The sequence below is a fragment of the Lissotriton helveticus genome, chromosome 4_1 (genome assembly GCF_964261635.1).
Source record: "Lissotriton helveticus chromosome 4_1, aLisHel1.1, whole genome shotgun sequence".
In the NCBI taxonomy this organism is placed as follows: Eukaryota; Metazoa; Chordata; class Amphibia; order Caudata; family Salamandridae; genus Lissotriton; species Lissotriton helveticus.
Genome location: NC_136063.1, coordinates 1,200,587,476 through 1,200,606,984, shown reverse-complemented (window position 1 = coordinate 1,200,606,984; position 19,509 = coordinate 1,200,587,476). Strand labels below are relative to the sequence as shown.

General features: G+C 30.4%; 24 non-coding genes across 24 annotated transcripts; all 24 read right to left on the bottom strand.

The window, feature by feature from the left end:
- Positions 1–1,490: 1,490 nt before the first annotated feature.
- TRNAT-AGU (transfer RNA threonine (anticodon AGU)) lies at positions 1,491–1,564 on the bottom strand. Its single transcript has one exon. It is a non-coding gene; the product is annotated as a tRNA-Thr (tRNA).
- Positions 1,565–1,993: 429 nt separating this feature from the next.
- On the bottom strand, positions 1,994–2,066 carry TRNAT-CGU (transfer RNA threonine (anticodon CGU)). Its single transcript has one exon. It is a non-coding gene; the product is annotated as a tRNA-Thr (tRNA).
- A 438-nt stretch (positions 2,067–2,504) lies between these two features.
- TRNAT-AGU (transfer RNA threonine (anticodon AGU)) lies at positions 2,505–2,578 on the bottom strand. Its single transcript has one exon. It is a non-coding gene; the product is annotated as a tRNA-Thr (tRNA).
- Positions 2,579–3,008: 430 nt separating this feature from the next.
- TRNAT-CGU (transfer RNA threonine (anticodon CGU)) lies at positions 3,009–3,081 on the bottom strand. Its single transcript has one exon. It is a non-coding gene; the product is annotated as a tRNA-Thr (tRNA).
- A 437-nt stretch (positions 3,082–3,518) lies between these two features.
- Positions 3,519–3,592, bottom strand: TRNAT-AGU (transfer RNA threonine (anticodon AGU)). Its single transcript has one exon. It is a non-coding gene; the product is annotated as a tRNA-Thr (tRNA).
- A 429-nt stretch (positions 3,593–4,021) lies between these two features.
- Positions 4,022–4,094, bottom strand: TRNAT-CGU (transfer RNA threonine (anticodon CGU)). The gene has a single exon. It is a non-coding gene; the product is annotated as a tRNA-Thr (tRNA).
- Positions 4,095–5,035: 941 nt separating this feature from the next.
- TRNAT-CGU (transfer RNA threonine (anticodon CGU)) lies at positions 5,036–5,108 on the bottom strand. Its single transcript has one exon. It is a non-coding gene; the product is annotated as a tRNA-Thr (tRNA).
- Positions 5,109–5,545: 437 nt separating this feature from the next.
- TRNAT-AGU (transfer RNA threonine (anticodon AGU)) lies at positions 5,546–5,619 on the bottom strand. The gene has a single exon. It is a non-coding gene; the product is annotated as a tRNA-Thr (tRNA).
- Positions 5,620–6,049: 430 nt separating this feature from the next.
- TRNAT-CGU (transfer RNA threonine (anticodon CGU)) lies at positions 6,050–6,122 on the bottom strand. Its single transcript has one exon. It is a non-coding gene; the product is annotated as a tRNA-Thr (tRNA).
- A 437-nt stretch (positions 6,123–6,559) lies between these two features.
- TRNAT-AGU (transfer RNA threonine (anticodon AGU)) lies at positions 6,560–6,633 on the bottom strand. Its single transcript has one exon. It is a non-coding gene; the product is annotated as a tRNA-Thr (tRNA).
- Positions 6,634–7,063: 430 nt separating this feature from the next.
- On the bottom strand, positions 7,064–7,136 carry TRNAT-CGU (transfer RNA threonine (anticodon CGU)). Its single transcript has one exon. It is a non-coding gene; the product is annotated as a tRNA-Thr (tRNA).
- Positions 7,137–7,573: 437 nt separating this feature from the next.
- Positions 7,574–7,647, bottom strand: TRNAT-AGU (transfer RNA threonine (anticodon AGU)). The gene has a single exon. It is a non-coding gene; the product is annotated as a tRNA-Thr (tRNA).
- Positions 7,648–8,077: 430 nt separating this feature from the next.
- On the bottom strand, positions 8,078–8,150 carry TRNAT-CGU (transfer RNA threonine (anticodon CGU)). Its single transcript has one exon. It is a non-coding gene; the product is annotated as a tRNA-Thr (tRNA).
- Positions 8,151–9,091: 941 nt separating this feature from the next.
- TRNAT-CGU (transfer RNA threonine (anticodon CGU)) lies at positions 9,092–9,164 on the bottom strand. The gene has a single exon. It is a non-coding gene; the product is annotated as a tRNA-Thr (tRNA).
- Positions 9,165–10,106: 942 nt separating this feature from the next.
- On the bottom strand, positions 10,107–10,179 carry TRNAT-UGU (transfer RNA threonine (anticodon UGU)). The gene has a single exon. It is a non-coding gene; the product is annotated as a tRNA-Thr (tRNA).
- Positions 10,180–11,119: 940 nt separating this feature from the next.
- On the bottom strand, positions 11,120–11,192 carry TRNAT-CGU (transfer RNA threonine (anticodon CGU)). The gene has a single exon. It is a non-coding gene; the product is annotated as a tRNA-Thr (tRNA).
- Positions 11,193–14,160: 2,968 nt separating this feature from the next.
- On the bottom strand, positions 14,161–14,233 carry TRNAT-CGU (transfer RNA threonine (anticodon CGU)). Its single transcript has one exon. It is a non-coding gene; the product is annotated as a tRNA-Thr (tRNA).
- Positions 14,234–14,670: 437 nt separating this feature from the next.
- TRNAT-AGU (transfer RNA threonine (anticodon AGU)) lies at positions 14,671–14,744 on the bottom strand. Its single transcript has one exon. It is a non-coding gene; the product is annotated as a tRNA-Thr (tRNA).
- Positions 14,745–15,174: 430 nt separating this feature from the next.
- On the bottom strand, positions 15,175–15,247 carry TRNAT-CGU (transfer RNA threonine (anticodon CGU)). The gene has a single exon. It is a non-coding gene; the product is annotated as a tRNA-Thr (tRNA).
- A 437-nt stretch (positions 15,248–15,684) lies between these two features.
- Positions 15,685–15,758, bottom strand: TRNAT-AGU (transfer RNA threonine (anticodon AGU)). The gene has a single exon. It is a non-coding gene; the product is annotated as a tRNA-Thr (tRNA).
- A 430-nt stretch (positions 15,759–16,188) lies between these two features.
- On the bottom strand, positions 16,189–16,261 carry TRNAT-CGU (transfer RNA threonine (anticodon CGU)). The gene has a single exon. It is a non-coding gene; the product is annotated as a tRNA-Thr (tRNA).
- Positions 16,262–16,699: 438 nt separating this feature from the next.
- TRNAT-AGU (transfer RNA threonine (anticodon AGU)) lies at positions 16,700–16,773 on the bottom strand. The gene has a single exon. It is a non-coding gene; the product is annotated as a tRNA-Thr (tRNA).
- Positions 16,774–18,211: 1,438 nt separating this feature from the next.
- Positions 18,212–18,284, bottom strand: TRNAT-CGU (transfer RNA threonine (anticodon CGU)). The gene has a single exon. It is a non-coding gene; the product is annotated as a tRNA-Thr (tRNA).
- Positions 18,285–18,721: 437 nt separating this feature from the next.
- TRNAT-AGU (transfer RNA threonine (anticodon AGU)) lies at positions 18,722–18,795 on the bottom strand. Its single transcript has one exon. It is a non-coding gene; the product is annotated as a tRNA-Thr (tRNA).
- Between the last annotated feature and the right edge of the window lie 714 nt (positions 18,796–19,509).

The following is a 19,509-nucleotide window of genomic DNA, read 5'->3' as shown; positions in this document are numbered from 1 at the left end:
GTTTACGAGACAGGTGCTTTAACCACTAAGCCACAGAACCAACATCAATGAAGTAAAATTCATGAATAATATATTGTTGATGATGAAAATTTGTTTCCTGCTATTAATTCTTCTTTATATGTACTGTAATCTTAATCAGAAAAAGATACTCAATCACTGAACAAGTATTAATAGGTTTTAATAAACAAGTACTCTTATAAAACCCAATTTCATTTCTTGAATACTTTACAATTTTCTTTTCATGAAGGCATTAATATTGCTCAAATAGAGGTAGTAATGTCATCTACGTCTTTTTCATAGATATGTCTTTTTTTATTTTGCAATAACAGTATTCACTCTATAATCTTGAAAATACTTGGGTTTTTATGAGGTTTAAGATGATCTGTTCAACAGTAAGATTAATCAGACTTTTATACTTTAATTGTATCAAAATAGGACCTAAAGAAAATGATTTGTTATATAACAAAAAGAAAAGGAAGGCACTGCAGAGAGATGAACTCAGGATCTCCTGTTTACTAGACAGGCGCTTTAACCAGCTAAGCCACAGCACCCCCTTGAGTCTTAAGTTTGAAAGACTTTTCTTTATGGTGTTCAAGAGAATATTGTTTTTTCACTTTCATAATATTTTATACGTTCACAGTCTTCTCTACTCAAACACTTTAGATGAAGACGCTTCACTTATTCAAAAACACCTCTCTAATTTGAAGTTTACCCTATTCATAGAATTTTAAAATATACTTTGCTGAAGAATGGATTAGTTGTATTCAACAACCGAGTGATCATTCAGCTCTATCTAGTTCTTTGTCATTTTCTTTTCGCTATTTCAGTCAATGCATTCCTACAAAAATCTTCACAATACCAAGTATTTTATTTCGTTTTAGATAACTTTTTCTAAAGTTCATAGAACCAGACGTTTATTCTTAAATTGTATTCAACACTTGTTTGATGAAAATTATTTCTAAAGCATGGAGAAAAAAGTTAGGTGCTGCTGAGATTTGAACTCAGGATTTCCTGTTTACGAGACAGGCGCTTTAACCACTAAGCCACAGCTTCAACGTCAATGAAGTAAAATTCATGAATAATTTATTGTTGATGATGAAAATTTGTTTCCTGCTATTAATTCTTTTTTATATGTACTGTAATCTTAATCAGAAAAAGATACTCAATCACTAAACAAGTATTAATAGATTTTAATAAACAAGTACTCTTATAAAACCCAATTTCATTTCTTGAATACTTTACAATTTTCTTTTCATGAAGGCATTAATATTGCTCAAATAGAGGTAGTAATGTCATCTACGTCTTTTTCATAGATATGTCTTTTTTAATTTTGCAATAACAGTATTCACTCTATAATCTTGAAAATACTTGGGTTTTTATGAGGTTTAAGATGATCTGTTCAACAGTAAGATTAATCATACTTTTATATTTTAATTGTATCAAAATAGGACCTAATGAAAATGATTTGTTATATAACAAAGAGAAAAGCAAGACACTGCTGAGAGTTGAACTCAGGATCTCCTGTTTACTAGACAGGCGCTTTAACCAGCTAAGCCACAGCACCCCCTTGAGTCTCAAGTTTGAAAGACTTTTCTTTATGGTGTTCAAGAGAATATTGTTTTTTCACTTTCATAAATTTTATAAGTTCACAGTCTTCTCTACTCAAACACTTTAGATAAAGACGCTTCACTTATTCAAAAACACCTCTCTAATTTGAAGTTTACCCTATTCATAGAATTTTAAAATATACCTTGCTGAAGAATAGATTAGTTGTATTCAACAACCGAGTGATCATTCAGCTCTATCTTGTTCTTTGTCATTTTCTTTTCGCTATTTCAGTCAATGCATTCCTACATAAATCTTCACAATACCAAGAATTTTATATCGTTTTATGATAACTTTTTCTAAAGTTCATAGAACCAGACGTTTCTTCTTAAATTGTATTCAACACTTGTTTGATGAAAATTATTTCTAAAGCATGGAGAAAACAGTTAGGTGCTGCTGAGATTTGAACTCAGGATTTCCTGTTTACGAGACAGGTGCTTTAACCACTAAGCCACAGCACGAACGTCAATGAAATAAAATTCATGAATAATTTATTGTTGATGATGAAAATTTGTTTCCTGCTATTAATTCTTCTTTATATGTACTGTAATCTTAATCACAAAAAGATACTCAATCACTAAACAAGTATTAATAAGTTTTAATAAACAAGTACTCTTATAAAACCCAATTTCATTTCTTGAATACTTTACAATTTTCTTCTCATGAAGGCATTAATATTGCTCAAATAGAGGTAGTAATGTCATCTACGTCTTTTTCATAGATAAGTCTTTTTTTTATTTTGCAATAACAGTATTCACTCTATAATCTTGAAAATACTTGGGTTTTTATGCGGTTTAAGATGATCTGTTCAACAGTAAGATTAATCAGACTTTTATATTGTAATTGTATCAAAATAGGACCTAATGAAAATGATTTGTTATATAACAAAGAGAAAAGCAAGGCACTGCTGAGAGTTGAACTCAGGATCTCCTGTTTACTAGACAGGCACTTTAACCAGCTAAGCCACAGCACCCCCTTGAGTCTTAAGTTTGAAAGACTTTTCTTTATGGTGTTCAAGAGAATATTGTTTTTTCACTTTCATAATATTTTATAAGTTCACAGTCTTCTCTACTCAAACACTTTTGATGAAGACGCTTCACTTATTCAAAAACACCTCTCTAATTTGAAGTTTACCCTATTCAAAGAATTTTAAAATAAACCTTGCTGAAGAATGGATTAGTTGTATTCAACAACCGAGTGATCATTCGGCTCTATCTTGTTCTTTGTCATTTTCTTTTCGCTATTTCAGTCAATGCATTCCTACAAAAATCTTCACAATACCAAGTATTTTATTTCGTTTTATGATAACTTTTTCTAAAGTTCATAGAACCAGACGTTTATTCTTAAATTGTATTCAACACTTGTTTGATGAACATTATTTCTAAAGCATGGAGAAAAAAGTTAGGTGCTGCTGAGATTTGAACTCAGGATTTCCAGTTTACGAGACAGGCGCTTTAACCACTAAGACACAGCACCAACGTCAATGAAGTAAAATTCATGAATAATTTATTGTTGATGATGAAAATTTGTTTCCTGCTATTAATTCTTCTTTATATGTACTGTAATCTTAATCAGAAAAAGATACTCAATCACTAAACAAGTATTATTAGGTTTTAATAAACAAGTACTCTTATAAAACCCAATATCATTTCTTGAATACTTTACAATTTTCTTTTCATGAAGGCATTAATATTGCTCAAATAGAGGTAGTAATGTCATCTACGTCTTTTTCACAGATATGTCTTTTTTTATTTTGCAATAACAGTATTCACTCTATGATCTTGAAAATACTTGGGTTTTTATGAGGTTTAAGATGATCTGTTCAACAGTAAGATTAATCAGACTTTTATATTTTAATTGTATCAAAATAGGACCTAATGAAAATGATTTGTTATATAACAAAGAGAAAAGCAAGGCACCGCTGAGAGTTGAACTCAGGATCTCCTGTTTACTAGACAGGTGCTTTAACCAGCTAAGCCACAGCACCCCCTTGAGTCTTAAGTTTGAAAGACTTTTCTTTATGGTGTTCAAGAGAATATTGTTTTTTCACTTTCATAATATTTTATAAGTTCACAGTCTTCTCTACTCAAACACTTTAGATGAAGATGCTTCACTTATTCAAAAACACCTCTCTAATTTGAAGTTTACCCTATTCATAGAATTTTAAAATATACCTTGCTGAAGAATGGATTAGTTGTATTCAACAACCGAGTGATCATTCGGCTCTATCTTGTTCTTTGTCATTTTCTTTTCGCTATTTCAGTCAATGCATTCCTACAAAAATCTTCACAATACCAAGTATTTTATTTCGTTTTATGATAACTTTTTCTAAAGTTCATAGAACCAGACGTTTATTCTTAAATTGTATTCAACACTTGTTTGATGAACATTATTTCTAAAGCATGGAGAAAAAATTTGGTGCTGCTGAGATTTGAACTCAGGATTTCCAGTTTACGAGACAGGTGCTTTAACCACTAAGACACAGCACCAACGTCAATGAAGTAAAATTCATGAATAATTTATTGTTGATGATGAAAATTTGTTTCCTGCTATTAATTCTTCTTTATATGTACTGTAATCTTAATCAGAAAAAGATACTCAATCACTAAACAAGTATTATTAGGTTTTAATAAACAAGTACTCTTATAAAACCCAATATCATTTCTTGAATACTTTACAATTTTCTTTTCATGAAGGCATTAATATTGCTCAAATAGAGGTAGGAATGTCATCTACGTCTTTTTCACAGATATGTCTTTTTTTATTTTGCAATAACAGTATTCACTCTATAATCTTGAAAATACTTGGGTTTTTATGAGGTTTAAGATGATCTGTTCAACAGTAAGATTAATCAGACTTTTATATTTTAATTGTATCAAAATAGGACCTAATGAAAATGATTTGTTATATAACAAAGAGAAAAGCAAGGCAATGCTGAGAGTTGAACTCAGGATCTCCTGTTTACTAGACAGGTGCTTTAACCAGCTAAGCCACAGCACCCCCTTGAGTCTTAAGTTTGAAAGACTTTTCTTTTTGGTATTCAAGAGAATATTGTTTTTTCACTTTCATAATATTTTATAAGTTCAGAGTCTTCTCTACTCAAACACTTTAGATGAAGACGCTTTACTTATTCAAAAACACCTCTCTAATTTGAAGTTTACCCTATTCATAGAATTTTAAAATATACCTTGCTGAAGAATGGATTAGTTGTATTCAAAAACCGAGTGATCATTCAGCTCTATCTTGTTCTTTGTCATTTTCTTTTCGCAATTTCAGTCAATGCATTCCTACAAAAATCTTCACAATACCAAGTATTTTATTTCGTTTTATGATAACTTTTTCTAAAGTTCATAGAACAAGACGTTTATTCTTAAATTGTATTCAACACTTGTTTGATGAAAATTATTTCTAAAGCATGGAGAAAACAGTTAGGTGCTGCTGAGATTTGAACTCAGGATTTCCTGTTTACGAGACAGGCGCTTTAACCACTAAGCCACAGCACCAACGTCAATGAAGTAAAATTCATGAATAATTTATTGTTGATGATGAATATTTGTTTCCTGCTATTAATTCTTCTTTATATGTACTGTAATCTTAATCAGAAAAAGATACTCAATCACTAAACAAGTATTATTAGGTTTTAATAAACAAGTACTCTTATAAAACCCAATATCATTTCTTGAATACTTTACAATTTTCTTTTCATGAAGGCATTAATATTGCTCAAATAGAGGTAGTAATGTCATCTACGTCTTTTTCACAGATATGTCTTTTTTTATTTTGCAATAACAGTATTTACTCTATAATCTTGAAAATACTTGGGTTTTTATGAGGTTTAAGATGATCTGTTCAACAGTAAGATTAATCAGACTTTTATATTTTAATTGTATCAAAATAGGACCTAATGAAAATGATTTGTTATATAACAACGAGAAAAGCAAGGCACTGCTGAGAGTTGAACTCAGGATCTCCTGTTTACTAGACAGGCGCTTTAACCAGCTAAGCCACAGCACCCCCTTGAGTCTTAAGTTTGAAAGACTTTTCTTTATGGTGTTCAAGAGAATATTGTTTTTTCACTTTCATAATATTTTATAAGTTCACAGTCTTCTCTACTCAAACACTTTAGATGAAGACGCTTCACTTATTCAAAAACACCTCTCTAATTTGAAGTTTACCCTATTCATAGAATTTTAAAATATACCTTGCTGAAGAATGGATTATTTGTATTCAACAACCGAGTGATCATTCAGCTCTATCTTGTTCTTTGTCATTTTATTTTCGCTATTTCAGTCAATGCATTCCTACAAAAATCTTCACAATACCAAGTATTTTATTTCGCTTTATGATAACTTTTTCTAAAGTTCATAGAACCAGACGTTTATTCTTAAATTGTATTCAACACTTGTTTGATGAAAATTATTTCTAAAGCATGGAGAAAACAGTTAGGTGCTGCTGAGATTTGAACTCAAGATTTCCTGTTTACGAGACAGGCGCTTTAACCACTAAGCCACAGGACCAACGTCAATGAAGTAAAATTCATGAATAATTTATTGTTGATGATGAAAATTTGTTTCCTGCTATTAATTCTTCTTTATATGTACTGTAATCTTAATCAGAAAAAGATACTCAATCACTAAACAAGTATTAATAGGTTTTAATAAACAAGTACTCTTATAAAACCCAATTTCATTTCTTGAATACTTTACAATTTTCTTTTCATGAAGGCATTAATATTGCTCAAATAGAGGTAGTAATGTCATCTACGTCTTTTTCATAGATATGTCTTTTTTTATTTTGCAATAACAGTATTCACTCTATAATCTTGAAAATACTTGGGTTTTTATGAGGTTTAAGATGATCTGTTCAACAGTAAGATTAATCAGACTTTTATATTTTGATTGTATCAAAATAGGACCTAATGAAAATGATTTGCTATATAACAAAGAGAAAAGCAAGGCACTGCTGAGAGTTGAACTCAGGATCTCCTGTTTACTAGACAGGTGCTTTAACCAGCTAAGCCACAGCACCACCTTGAGTCTTAAGTTTGAAAGACTTTTCTTTATGGTGTTCAAGAGAATATTGTTTTTTCACTTTCATAATATTTTATAAGTTCACAGTCTTCTCTACTCAAACACTTTAGATGAAGACGCTTCACTTATTCAAAAACACCTCTCTAATTTGAAGTTTACCCTATTCATAGAATTTAAAAATATACCTTGCTGAAGAATGGATTAGTTGTATTCAACAACCGAGTGATCATTCGGCTCTATCTTGTTCTTTGTCATTTTCTTTTCGCTATTTCAGTCAATGCATTCCTACAAAAATCTTCACAATACCAAGTATTTTATTTCGTTTTATGATAACTTTTTCTAAAGTTCATAGAACCAGACGTTTATTCTTAAATTGTATTCAACACTTGTTTGATGAACATTATTTCTAAAGCATGGAGAAAAAAGTTAGGTGCTGCTGAGATTTGAACTCAGGATTTCCAGTTTACGAGACAAGCGCTTTAACCACTAAGACACAGCACCAACGTCAATGAAGTAAAATTCATGAATAATTTATTGTTGATGATGAAAATTTGTTTCCTGCTATTAAATCTTCTTTATATGTACTGTAATCTTAATCAGAAAAAGATACTCAATCACTAAACAAGTATTATTAGGTTTTAATAAACAAGTACTCTTATAAAACCCAATATCATTTCTTGAATACTTAACAATTTTCTTTTCATGAAGGCATTAATATTGCTCAAATAGAGGTAGTAATGTCATCTACGTCTTTTTCACAGATATGTCTTTTTTTATTTTGCAATAACAGTATTCACTCTATAATCTTGAAAATACTTGGGCTTTTATGAGGTTTAAGATGATCTGTTCAACAGTAAGATTAATCAGACTTTTATATTTTAATTGTATCAAAATAGGACCTAATGAAAATGATTTGTTATATAACAAAGAGAAAAGCAAGGCACTGCTGAGAGTTGAACTCAGGATCTCCTGTTTACTAGACAGGTGCTTTAACCAGCTAAGCCACAGCACCCCCTTGAGTCTTAAGTTTGAAAGACTTTTCTTTATGGTGTTCAAGAGAATATTGTTTTTTCACTTTCATAATATTTTATAAGTTCAGAGTCTTCTCTACTCAAACACTTTAGATGAAGACGCTTCACTTATTCAAAAACACCTCTCTAATTTGAAGTTTACCCTATTCATAGAATTTTAAAATATACCTTGCTGAAGAATGGATTAGTTGTATTCAAAAACCGAGTGATCATTCAGCTCTATCTTGTTCTTTGTCATTTTCTTTTCGCAATTTCAGTCAATGCATTCCTACAAAAATCTTCACAATACCAAGTATTTTATTTCGTTTTATGATAACTTTTTCTAAAGTTCATAGAACAAGACGTTTATTCTTAAATTGTATTCAACACTTGTTTGATGAAAATTATTTCTAAAGCATGGAGAAAACAGTTAGGTGCTGCTGAGATTTGAACTCAGGATTTCCAGTTTACGAGACAGGCGCTTTAACCACTAAGCCACAGCACCAACGTCAATGAAGTAAAATTCATGAATAATTTATTATTGATGATGAATATTTGTTTCCTGCTATTAATTCTTCTTTATATGTACTGTAATCTTATTCAGAAAAAGATACTCAATCACTAAACAAGTATTAATAGGTTTTAATAAACAAGTACTCTTATAAAACCCAATTTCATTTCTTGAATACTTTACAATTTTCTTTTCATGAAGGCATTAATATTGCTCAAATAGAGGTAGTAATGTCATCTACGTCTTTTTCATAGATATGTCTTTTTTCATTTTGCAATAACAGTATTCACTCTATAATCTTGAAAATACTTGGGTTTTTATGAGGTTTAAGATGATCTGTTCAACAGTAAGATTAATCAGACTTTTATATTTTAATTGTAACAAAATAGGACCGAATGAAAATGATTTGTTATATAACAAAGAGAAAAGCAAGGCAATGCTGAGAGTTTTACTCAGGATCTCCTGATTACTAGACAGGTGCTTTAACCAGATAAGCCACAGCACCCCCTTGAGTCTTAATTTTGAAAGACTTTTCTTTATGGTGTTCAAGAGAATATTGCTTTTTCACTTTCATAATATTTTATAAGTTCACAGTCTTCTCTACTCAAACACTTTAGATGAAGACGCTTCACTTATTCAAAAACACCTCTCTAATTTGAAGTTTACCCTATTCATAGAATTTTAAAATATACTTTGCTGAAGAATGGATTAGTTGTATTCAACAACCGAGTGATCATTCAGCTCTATCTTGTTCTTTGTCATTTTCTTTTCGCTATTTCAGTCAATGCATTCCTACAAAAATCTTCACAATACCAAGTATTTTATTTCGTTTAATGTTAACTTTTTCTATGGTTCGTAGAACCAGACGTTTATTCTTAAATTGTATTCAACACTTGTTTGATGAAAATTATTTCTAAAGCATGGAGAAAACAGTTAGGTGCTGCTGAGATTTGAACTCAGGATTTCCTGTTTACGAGACAGGCGCTTTAACCACTAAGCCACAGCACCAACGTCAATGAAGTAAAATTCATGAATAATTTATTGTTGATGATGAATATTTGTTTCCTGCTATTAATTCTTCTTTATATGTACTGTAATCTTAATCAGAAAAAGATACTCAATCACTAAACAAGTATTAATAGGTTTTAATAAACAAGTACTCTTATAAAACCCAATTTCATTTCTTGAATACTTTACAATTTTCTTTTCATGAAGGCATTAATATTGCTCAAATAGAGGTAGTAATGTCATCTACGTCTTTTTCATAGATATGTCTTTTTTTCATTTTGCAATAACAGTATTCACTCTATAATCTTGAAAATACTTGGGTTTTTATGAGGTTTAAGATGATCTGTTCAACAGTAAGATTAATCAGACTTTTATATTTTAATTGTAACAAAATAGGACCGAATGAAAATGATTTGTTATATAACAAAGAGAAAAGCAAGGCAATGCTGAGAGTTGAACTCAGGATCTCCTGATTACTAGACAGGTGCTTTAACCAGCTAAGCCACAGCACCCCCTTGAGTCTTAAGTTTGAAAGACTTTTCTTTATGGTGTTCAAGAGAATATTGCTTTTTCACTTTCATAATATTTTATAAGTTCACAGTCTTCTCTACTCAAACACTTTAGATGAAGACGCTTCACTTATTCAAAAACACCTCTCTAATTTGAAGTTTATCCTATTCATAGAATTTTAAAATATACTTTGCTGAAGAATGGATTAGTTGTATTCAACAACCGAGTGATCATTCAGCTCTATCTTGTTCTTTGTCATTTTCTTTTCGCTATTTCAGTCAATGCATTCCTACAAAAATCTTCACAATACCAAGTATTTTATTTCGTTTAATGATAACTTTTTCTATGGTTCGTAGAACCAGACGTTTATTCTTAAATTGTATTCAACACTTGTTTGATGAAAATTATTTCTAAAGCATGGAGAAAACAGTTAGGTGCTGCTGAGATTTGAACTCAGGATTTCCTATTTACAAGACAGGCGCTTTAACCACTAAGCCACAGAACCAACGTCAATGAAGTAAAATTCATGAATAATATATTGTTGATGATGAAAATTTGTTTCCTGCTATTAATTCTTCTTTATATGTACTGTAATCTTAATCAGAAAAAGATACTCAATCACTGAACAAGTATTAATAGGTTTTAATAATAAGTACTCTTATAAAACCCAATTTCATTTCTTGAATACTTTACAATTTTCTTTTCATGAAGGCATTAATATTGCTCAAATAGAGGTAGTAATGTAATCTACGTCTTTTTCATAGATATGTCTTTTTTTATTTTGGAATAACAGTATTCACTCTGTAATCTTGAAAATACTTGGGTTTTTATGAGGTTTAAGATGATCTGTTCAACAGTAAGATTAATCAGACTTTTATATTTTAATTGTAACAAAATAGGACCGAATGAAAATGATTTGTTATATAACAAAGAGAAAAGCAAGGCAATACTGAGAGTTGAACTCGGGATCTCCTGATTACTAGACAGGTGCTTTAACCAGCTAAGCCACAGCACCCCCTTGAGTCTTAAGTTTGAAAGACTTTTCTTTATGGTGTTCAAGAGAATATTGCTTTTTCACTTTCATAATATTTTATAAGTTCACAGTCTTCTCTACTCAAACACTTTAGATGAAGACGCTTCACTTATTCAAAAACACCTCTCTAATTTGAAGTTTACCCTATTCATAGAATTTTAAAATATACTTTGCTGAAGAATGGATTAGTTGTATTCAACAACCGAGTGATCATTCAGCTCTATCTTGTTCTTTGTCATTTTCTTTTCGCTATTTCAGTCAATGCATTCCTACAAAAATCTTCACAATACCAAGTATTTTATTTCGTTTAATGATAACTTTTTCTATGGTTCGTAGAACCAGACGTTTATTCTTAAATTGTATTCAACACTTGTTTGATGAAAATTATTTCTAAAGCATGGAGAAAACAGTTAGGTGCTGCTGAGATTTGAACTCAGGATTTCCTGTTTACGAGACAGGCGCTTTAACCACTAAGCCACAGCACCAACGTCAATGAAGTAAAATTCATGAATAATTTATTGTTGATGATGAATATTTGTTTCCTGCTATTAATTCTTCTTTATATGTACTGTAATCTTAATCAGAAAAAGATACTCAATCACTAAACAAGTATTAATAGGTTTTAATAAACAAGTACTCTTATAAAACCCAATTTCATTTCTTGAATACTTTACAATTTTCTTTTCATGAAGGCATTAATATTGCTCAAATAGAGGTAGTAATGTCATCTACGTCTTTTTCATAGATATGTCTTTTTTTCATTTTGCAATAACAGTATTCACTCTATAATCTTGAAAATACTTGGGTTTTTATGAGGTTTAAGATGATCTGTTCAACAGTAAGATTAATCAGACTTTTATATTTTAATTGTAACAAAATAGGACCGAATGAAAATGATTTGTTATATAACAAAGAGAAAAGCAAGGCAATGCTGAGAGTTGAACTCAGGATCTCCTGATTACTAGACAGGTGCTTTAACCAGCTAAGCCACAGCACCCCCTTGAGTCTTAAGTTTGAAAGACTTTTCTTTATGGTGTTCAAGAGAATATTGCTTTTTCACTTTCATAATATTTTATAAGTTCACAGTCTTCTCTACTCAAACACTTTAGATGAAGACGCTTCACTTATTCAAAAACACCTCTCTAATTTGAAGTTTACCCTATTCATAGAATTTTAAAATATACTTTGCTGAAGAATGGATTAGTTGTATTCAACAACCGAGTGATCATTCAGCTCTATCTTGTTCTTTGTCATTTTCTTTTCGCTATTTCAGTCAATGCATTCCTACAAAAATCTTCACAATACCAAGTATTTTTCTTCGTTTAATGATAACTTTTTCTAAAGTTCATAGAACCAGACGTTTATTCTTAAATTGTATTCAACACTTGTTTGATGAAAATTATTTCTAAAGCATGGAGAAAACAGTTAGGTGCTGCTGAGATTTGAACTCAGGATTTCTGGTTTACGAGACAGGTGCTTTAACCACTAAGCCACAGAACCAACGTCAATGAGGTAAAATTCATGAATAATATATTGTTGATGATGAAAATTTGTTTCCTGCTATTAATTCTTCTTTATATGTACTGTAATCTTAATCAGAAAAAGATACTCAATCACTGAACAAGTATTAATAGGTTTTAATAAACAAGTACTCTTATAAAACCCAATTTCATTTCTTGAATACTTTACAATTTTCTTTTCATGAAGGCATTAATATTGCTCAAATAGAGGTAGTAATGTCATCTACGTCTTTTTCATAGATATGTCTTTTTTTATTTTGCAATAACAGTATTCACTCTATAATCTTGAAAATACTTGGGTTTTTATGAGGTTTAAGATGATCTGTTCAACAGTAAGATTAATCAGACTTTTATACTTTAATTGTATCAAAATAGGACCTAAAGAAAATGATTTGTTATATAACAAAAAGAAAAGGAAGGCACTGCAGAGAGATGAACTCAGGATCTCCTGTTTACTAGACAGGCGCTTTAACCAGCTAAGCCACAGCACCCCCTTGAGTCTTAAGTTTGAAAGACTTTTCTTTATGGTGTTCAAGAGAATATTGTTTTTTCACTTTCATAATATTTTATACGTTCACAGTCTTCTCTACTCAAACACTTTAGATGAAGACGCTTCACTTATTCAAAAACACCTCTCTAATTTGAAGTTTACCCTATTCATAGAATTTTAAAATATACTTTGCTGAAGAATGGATTAGTTGTATTCAACAACCGAGTGATCATTCAGCTCTATCTAGTTCTTTGTCATTTTCTTTTCGCTATTTCAGTCAATGCATTCCTACAAAAATCTTCACAATACCAAGTATTTTATTTCGTTTTAGATAACTTTTTCTAAAGTTCATAGAACCAGACGTTTATTCTTAAATTGTATTCAACACTTGTTTGATGAAAATTATTTCTAAAGCATGGAGAAAAAAGTTAGGTGCTGCTGAGATTTGAACTCAGGATTTCCTGTTTACGAGACAGGCGCTTTAACCACTAAGCCACAGCTTCAACGTCAATGAAGTAAAATTCATGAATAATTTATTGTTGATGATGAAAATTTGTTTCCTGCTATTAATTCTTTTTTATATGTACTGTAATCTTAATCAGAAAAAGATACTAAATCACTAAACAAGTATTAATAGATTTTAATAAACAAGTACTCTTATAAAACCCAATTTCATTTCTTGAATACTTTACAATTTTCTTTTCATGAAGGCATTAATATTGCTCAAATAGAGGTAGTAATGTCATCTACGTCTTTTTCATAGATATGTCTTTTTTAATTTTGCAATAACAGTATTCACTCTATAATCTTGAAAATACTTGGGTTTTTATGAGGTTTAAGATGATCTGTTCAACAGTAAGATTAATCAGACTTTTATACTTTAATTGTATCAAAATAGGACCTAAAGAAAATGATTTGTTATATAACAAAGAGAAAAGCAAGGCACTGCAGAGAGATGAATTCAGGATCTCCTGTTTACTAGATAGGCGCTTTACCCAGCTAAGCCACAGCACCCCCTTGAGTCTTAAGTTTGAAAGACTTTTCTTTATGGTTTTAAGAGAATATTGTTTTTTCACTTTCATAATATTTTATAAGTTCACAGTCTTCTCTACTCAAACACTTTAGATGAAGACGCTTCACTTATTCAAAAACACCTCTCTAATTTGAAGTTTACCCTATTCATAGAATTTTAAAATATACCTTGCTGAAGAATGGATTAGTTGTATTCAACAACCGAGTGATCATTCAGCTCTATCTTGTTCTTTGTCATTTTCTTTTCGCTATTTCAGTCAATGCATTCCTACAAAAATCTTCACAATACCAAGAATTTTATATCGTTTTATGGTAACTTTTTCTAAAGTTCATAGAACCAGACGTTTATTCTTAAATTGTATTCAACACTTGTTTGATGAAAATTATTACTAAAGCATGGAGAAAACAGTTAGGTGCTGCTGAGATTTGAACTCAGGATTTCCTGTTTACGAGACAGGCGCTTTAACCACTAAGCCACAGCACCAAAGTCAATGAAATAAAATTCATGAATAATTTATTGTTGATGATGAAAATTTGTTTCCTGCTATTAATTCTTTTTTATATGTACTGTAATCTTAATCAGAAAAAGATACTCAATCACTAAACAAGTATTAATAGATTTTAATAAACAAGTACTCTTATAAAACCCAATTTCATTTCTTGAATACTTTACAATTTTCTTTTCATGAAGGCATTAATATTGCTCAAATAGAGGTAGTAATGTCATCTACGTCTTTTTCATAGATATGTCTTTTTTAATTTTGCAATAACAGTATTCACTCTATAATCTTGAAAATACTTGGGTTTTTATGAGGTTTAAGATGATCTGTTCAACAGTAAGATTAATCATACTTTTATATTTTAATTGTATCAAAATAGGACCTAATGAAAATGATTTGTTATATAACAAAGAGAAAAGCAAGACACTGCTGAGAGTTGAACTCAGGATCTCCTGTTTACTAGACAGGCGCTTTAACCAGCTAAGCCACAGCACCCCCTTGAGTCTCAAGTTTGAAAGACTTTTCTTTATGGTGTTCAAGAGAATATTGTTTTTTCACTTTCATAATATTTTATAAGTTCACAGTCTTCTCTACTCAAACACTTTAGATGAAGACGCTTCACTTATTCAAAAACACCTCTCTAATTTGAAGTTTACCCTATTCATAGAATTTTAAAATATACCTTGCTGAAGAATGGATTAGTTGTATTCAACAACCGAGTGATCATTCAGCTCTATCTTGTTCTTTGTCATTTTCTTTTCGCTATTTCAGTCAATGCATTCCTACAAAAATCTTCACAATACCAAGAATTTTATATCGTTTTATGGTAACTTTTTCTAAAGTTCATAGAACCAGACGTTTATTCTTAAATTGTATTCAACACTTGTTTGATGAAAATTATTACTAAAGCATGGAGAAAACAGTTAGGTGCTGCTGAGATTTGAACTCAGGATTTCCTGTTTACGAGACAGGCGCTTTAACCACTAAGCCACAGCACCAAAGTCAATGAAATAAAATTCATGAATAATTTATTGTTGATGATGAAAATTTGTTTCCTGCTATTAATTCTTTTTTATATGTACTGTAATCTTAATCAGAAAAAGATACTCAATCACTAAACAAGTATTAATAGATTTTAATAAACAAGTACTCTTATAAAACCCAATTTCATTTCTTGAATACTTTACAATTTTCTTTTCATGAAGGCATTAATATTGCTCAAATAGAGGTAGTAATGTCATCTACGTCTTTTTCATAGATATGTCTTTTTTAATTTTGCAATAACAGTATTCACTCTATAATCTTGAAAATACTTGGGTTTTTATGAGGTTTAAGATGATCTGTTCAACAGTAAGATTAATCATACTTTTATATTTTAATTGTATCAAAATAGGACCTAATGAAAATGATTTGTTATATAACAAAGAGAAAAGCAAGACACTGCTGAGAGTTGAACTCAGGATCTCCTGTTTACTAGACAGGCGCTTTAACCAGCTAAGCCACAGCACCCCCTTGAGTCTCAAGTTTGAAAGACTTTTCTTTATGGTGTTCAAGAGAATATTGTTTTTTCACTTTCATAATATTTTATAAGTTCACAGTCTTCTCTACTCAAACACTTTAGATAAAGACGCTTCACTTATTCAAAAACACCTCTCTAATTTGAAGTTTACCCTATTCATAGAATTTTAAAATATACCTTGCTGAAGAATAGATTAGTTGTATTCAACAACCGAGTGATCATTCAGCTCTATCTTGTTCTTTGTCATTTTCTTTTCGCTATTTCAGTCAATGCATTCCTACATAAATCTTCACAATACCAAGAATTTTATATCGTTTTATGATAACTTTTTCTAAAGTTCATAGAACCAGACGTTTCTTCTTAAATTGTATTCAACACTTGTTTGATGAAAATTATTTCTAAAGCATGGAGAAAACAGTTAGGTGCTGCTGAGATTTGAACTCAGGATTTCCTGTTTACGAGACAGGTGCTTTAACCACTAAGCCACAGCACGAACGTCAATGAAATAAAATTCATGAATAATTTATTGTTGATGATGAAAATTTGTTTCCTGCTATTAATTCTTCTTTATATGTACTGTAATCTTAATCACAAAAAGATACTCAATCACTAAACAAGTATTAATAAGTTTTAATAAACAAGTACTCTTATAAAACCCAATTTCATTTCTTGAATACTTTACAATTTTCTTCTCATGAAGGCATTAATATTGCTCAAATAGAGGTAGTAATGTCATCTACGTCTTTTTCATAGATAAGTCTTTTTTTTATTTTGCAATAACAGTATTCACTCTATAATCTTGAAAATACTTGGGTTTTTATGAGGTTTAAGATGATCTGTTCAACAGTAAGATTAATCAGACTTTTATATTGTAATTGTATCAAAATAGGACCTAATGAAAATGATTTGTTATATAACAAAGAGAAAAGCAAGGCACTGCTGAGAGTTGAACTCAGGATCTCCTGTTTACTAGACAGGCGCTTTAACCAGCTAAGCCACAGCACCCCCTTGAGTCTTAAGTTTGAAAGACTTTTCTTTATGGTGTTCAAGAGAATATTGTTTTTTCACTTTCATAATATTTTATAAGTTCACAGTCTTCTCTACTCAAACACTTTTGATGAAGACGCTTCACTTATTCAAAAACACCTCTCTAATTTGAAGTTTACCCTATTCAAAGAATTTTAAAATAAACCTTGCTGAAGAATGGATTAGTTGTATTCAACAACCGAGTGATCATTCGGCTCTATCTTGTTCTTTGTCATTTTCTTTTCGCTATTTCAGTCAATGCATTCCTACAAAAATCTTCACAATACCAAGTTTTTTATTTCTTTTTATGATAACTTTTTCTAAAGTTCATAGAACCAGACGTTTATTCTTAAATTGTATTCAACACTTGTTTGATGAAAATGATTTCTAATGCATGGAGAAAACCGGTGCTGCTGAGATTGAAACTCAGGATTTCCTGTTTACGGGACACGTGCTTTAACCACTAAGCCACAGCACCAACGTCAATGAAATAAAATTCATGAATAATTTATTGTTGATGATGAAAATTTGTTTCCTGCTATTAATTCTTCTTTATATGTACTGTAATCTTAATCACAAAAAGATACTCAATCACTAAACAAGTATTAATAAGTTTTAATAAACAAGTACTCTAATAAAACCCAGTTTCATTTCTTGAATACTTTACAATTTTCTTTTCATGAAGGCATTAATATTGCTCAAATAGAGGTAGTAATGTCATCTACGTATTTTTCATAGATATGTTTTTTTATTTTGCAATAACAGTATTCACTCTATTATCTTGAAAATACTTGGGTTTTTATGAGGTTTAAGATGATCTGTTCAACAGTAAGATTAATCGGACTTTTATATTTTAATTATATCAAAATAGGACCTAATAAAAATGGTTTGTTATATAACAAAGAGAAAAGCAATCCACTGCTGAGAGTTGAACTCTGGATCTCCTGTTTACTAGACAGGCGCTTTAACCAGCTAAGCCACAGCACCCCCTTGAGTCTTAAGTTTGAAAGACTTTTCTTTATGGTGTTCAAGAGAATAATGTTTTTTCACTTTCATAATATTTTATAAGTTCACAGTCTTATCTACTCAAACACTTTAGATGAAGATGCTTCACGTATTCAAAAACACCTCTCAAATTTGAAGTTTACCCTATTCATGGAATTTTAAAATATACCTTGCTGAAGAATGGATTAGTTGTATTCAACAACCGAGTGATCATTCAGCTCTATCTTGTTCTTTGTCATTTTCTTTTTGCTATTTCAGTCAATGCATTCCTACAAAAATCTTCACAATACCAAGTATTTTATATCGTTTTATGATAACTTTTTCTAAAGTTCATAGAACCAGACGTTTATTCTTAAATTGTATTCAACACTTGTTTGATTAAAATTATTTCTTAAGCATGGAGAAAACAGTTAGGTGTTGCTGAGATTTGAACTCAGGATTTCCTGTTTACGAGACAGGCGCTTTAACCACTAAGCCACAGCACCAACGTCAATGAAGTAAAATTCATGAAAAATGTATTGTCGATGATGAAAATTTGTTTCCTGCTATTAATTCTTCTTTATATGTACTGTAATCTTAATAAGAAAAAGATACTCAATCACTAAACAAGTATTAATAGATTTTAATAAACAAGTACTCTTATAAAACCCAATTTCATTTCTTGAATACTTTACAATTTTCTTTTCATGAAGGCATTAATATTGCTCAAATAGAGGTAGTAATGTCATCTACGTCTTTTTCACAGATATGTCTTTTTTTATTTTGCAATAACAGTATTTACTCTATAATCTTGAAAATACTTGGGTTTTTATGAGGTTTAAGATGATCTGTTCAACAGTAAGATTAATCAGACTTTTATATTGTAATTGTATCAAAATAGGACCTAATGAAAATGATTTGTTATATAACAAAGAGAAAAACAAGGCACTGCTGAGAGTTGAACTCAGGATCTCCTGTTTACTAGACAGGCGCTTTAACCAGCTAAGCCACAGCACCCCCTTGAGTCTTAAGTTTGAAAGACTTTTCTTTATGGTGTTCAAGAGAATATTGTTTTTTCACTTTCATAATATTTTATAAGTTCACAGTCTTCTCTACTCAAACACTTTTGATGAAGACGCTTCACTTATTCCAAAACACCTCTCTAATTTAAAGTTTACCCTATTCAAAGAATTTTAAAATAAACCTTGCTGAAGAATGGATTAGTTGTATTCAACAACCGAGTGATCATTCGGCTCTATCTTGTTCTTTGTCATTTTCTTTTCGCTATTTCAGTCAATGCATTCCTACAAAAATCTTCACAATACCAAGTTTTTTATTTCTTTTTATGATAACTTTTTCTAAAGTTCATAGAACCAGACGTTTATTCTTAAATTGTATTCAACACTTGTTTGATGAAAATGATTTCTAATGCATGGAGAAAACCGGTGCTGCTGAGATTGAAACTCAGGATTTCCTGTTTACGGGACACGTGCTTTAACCACTAAGCCACAGCACCAACGTCAATGAAATAAAATTCATGAATAATTTATTGTTGATGATGAAAATTTGTTTCCTGCTATTAATTCTTCTTTATATGTACTGTAATCTTAATCACAAAAAGATACTCAATCACTAAACAAGTATTAATACGTTTTAATAAACAAGTACTCTAATAAAACCCAGTTTCATTTCTTGAATACTTTACAATTTTCTTTTCATGAAGGCATTAAT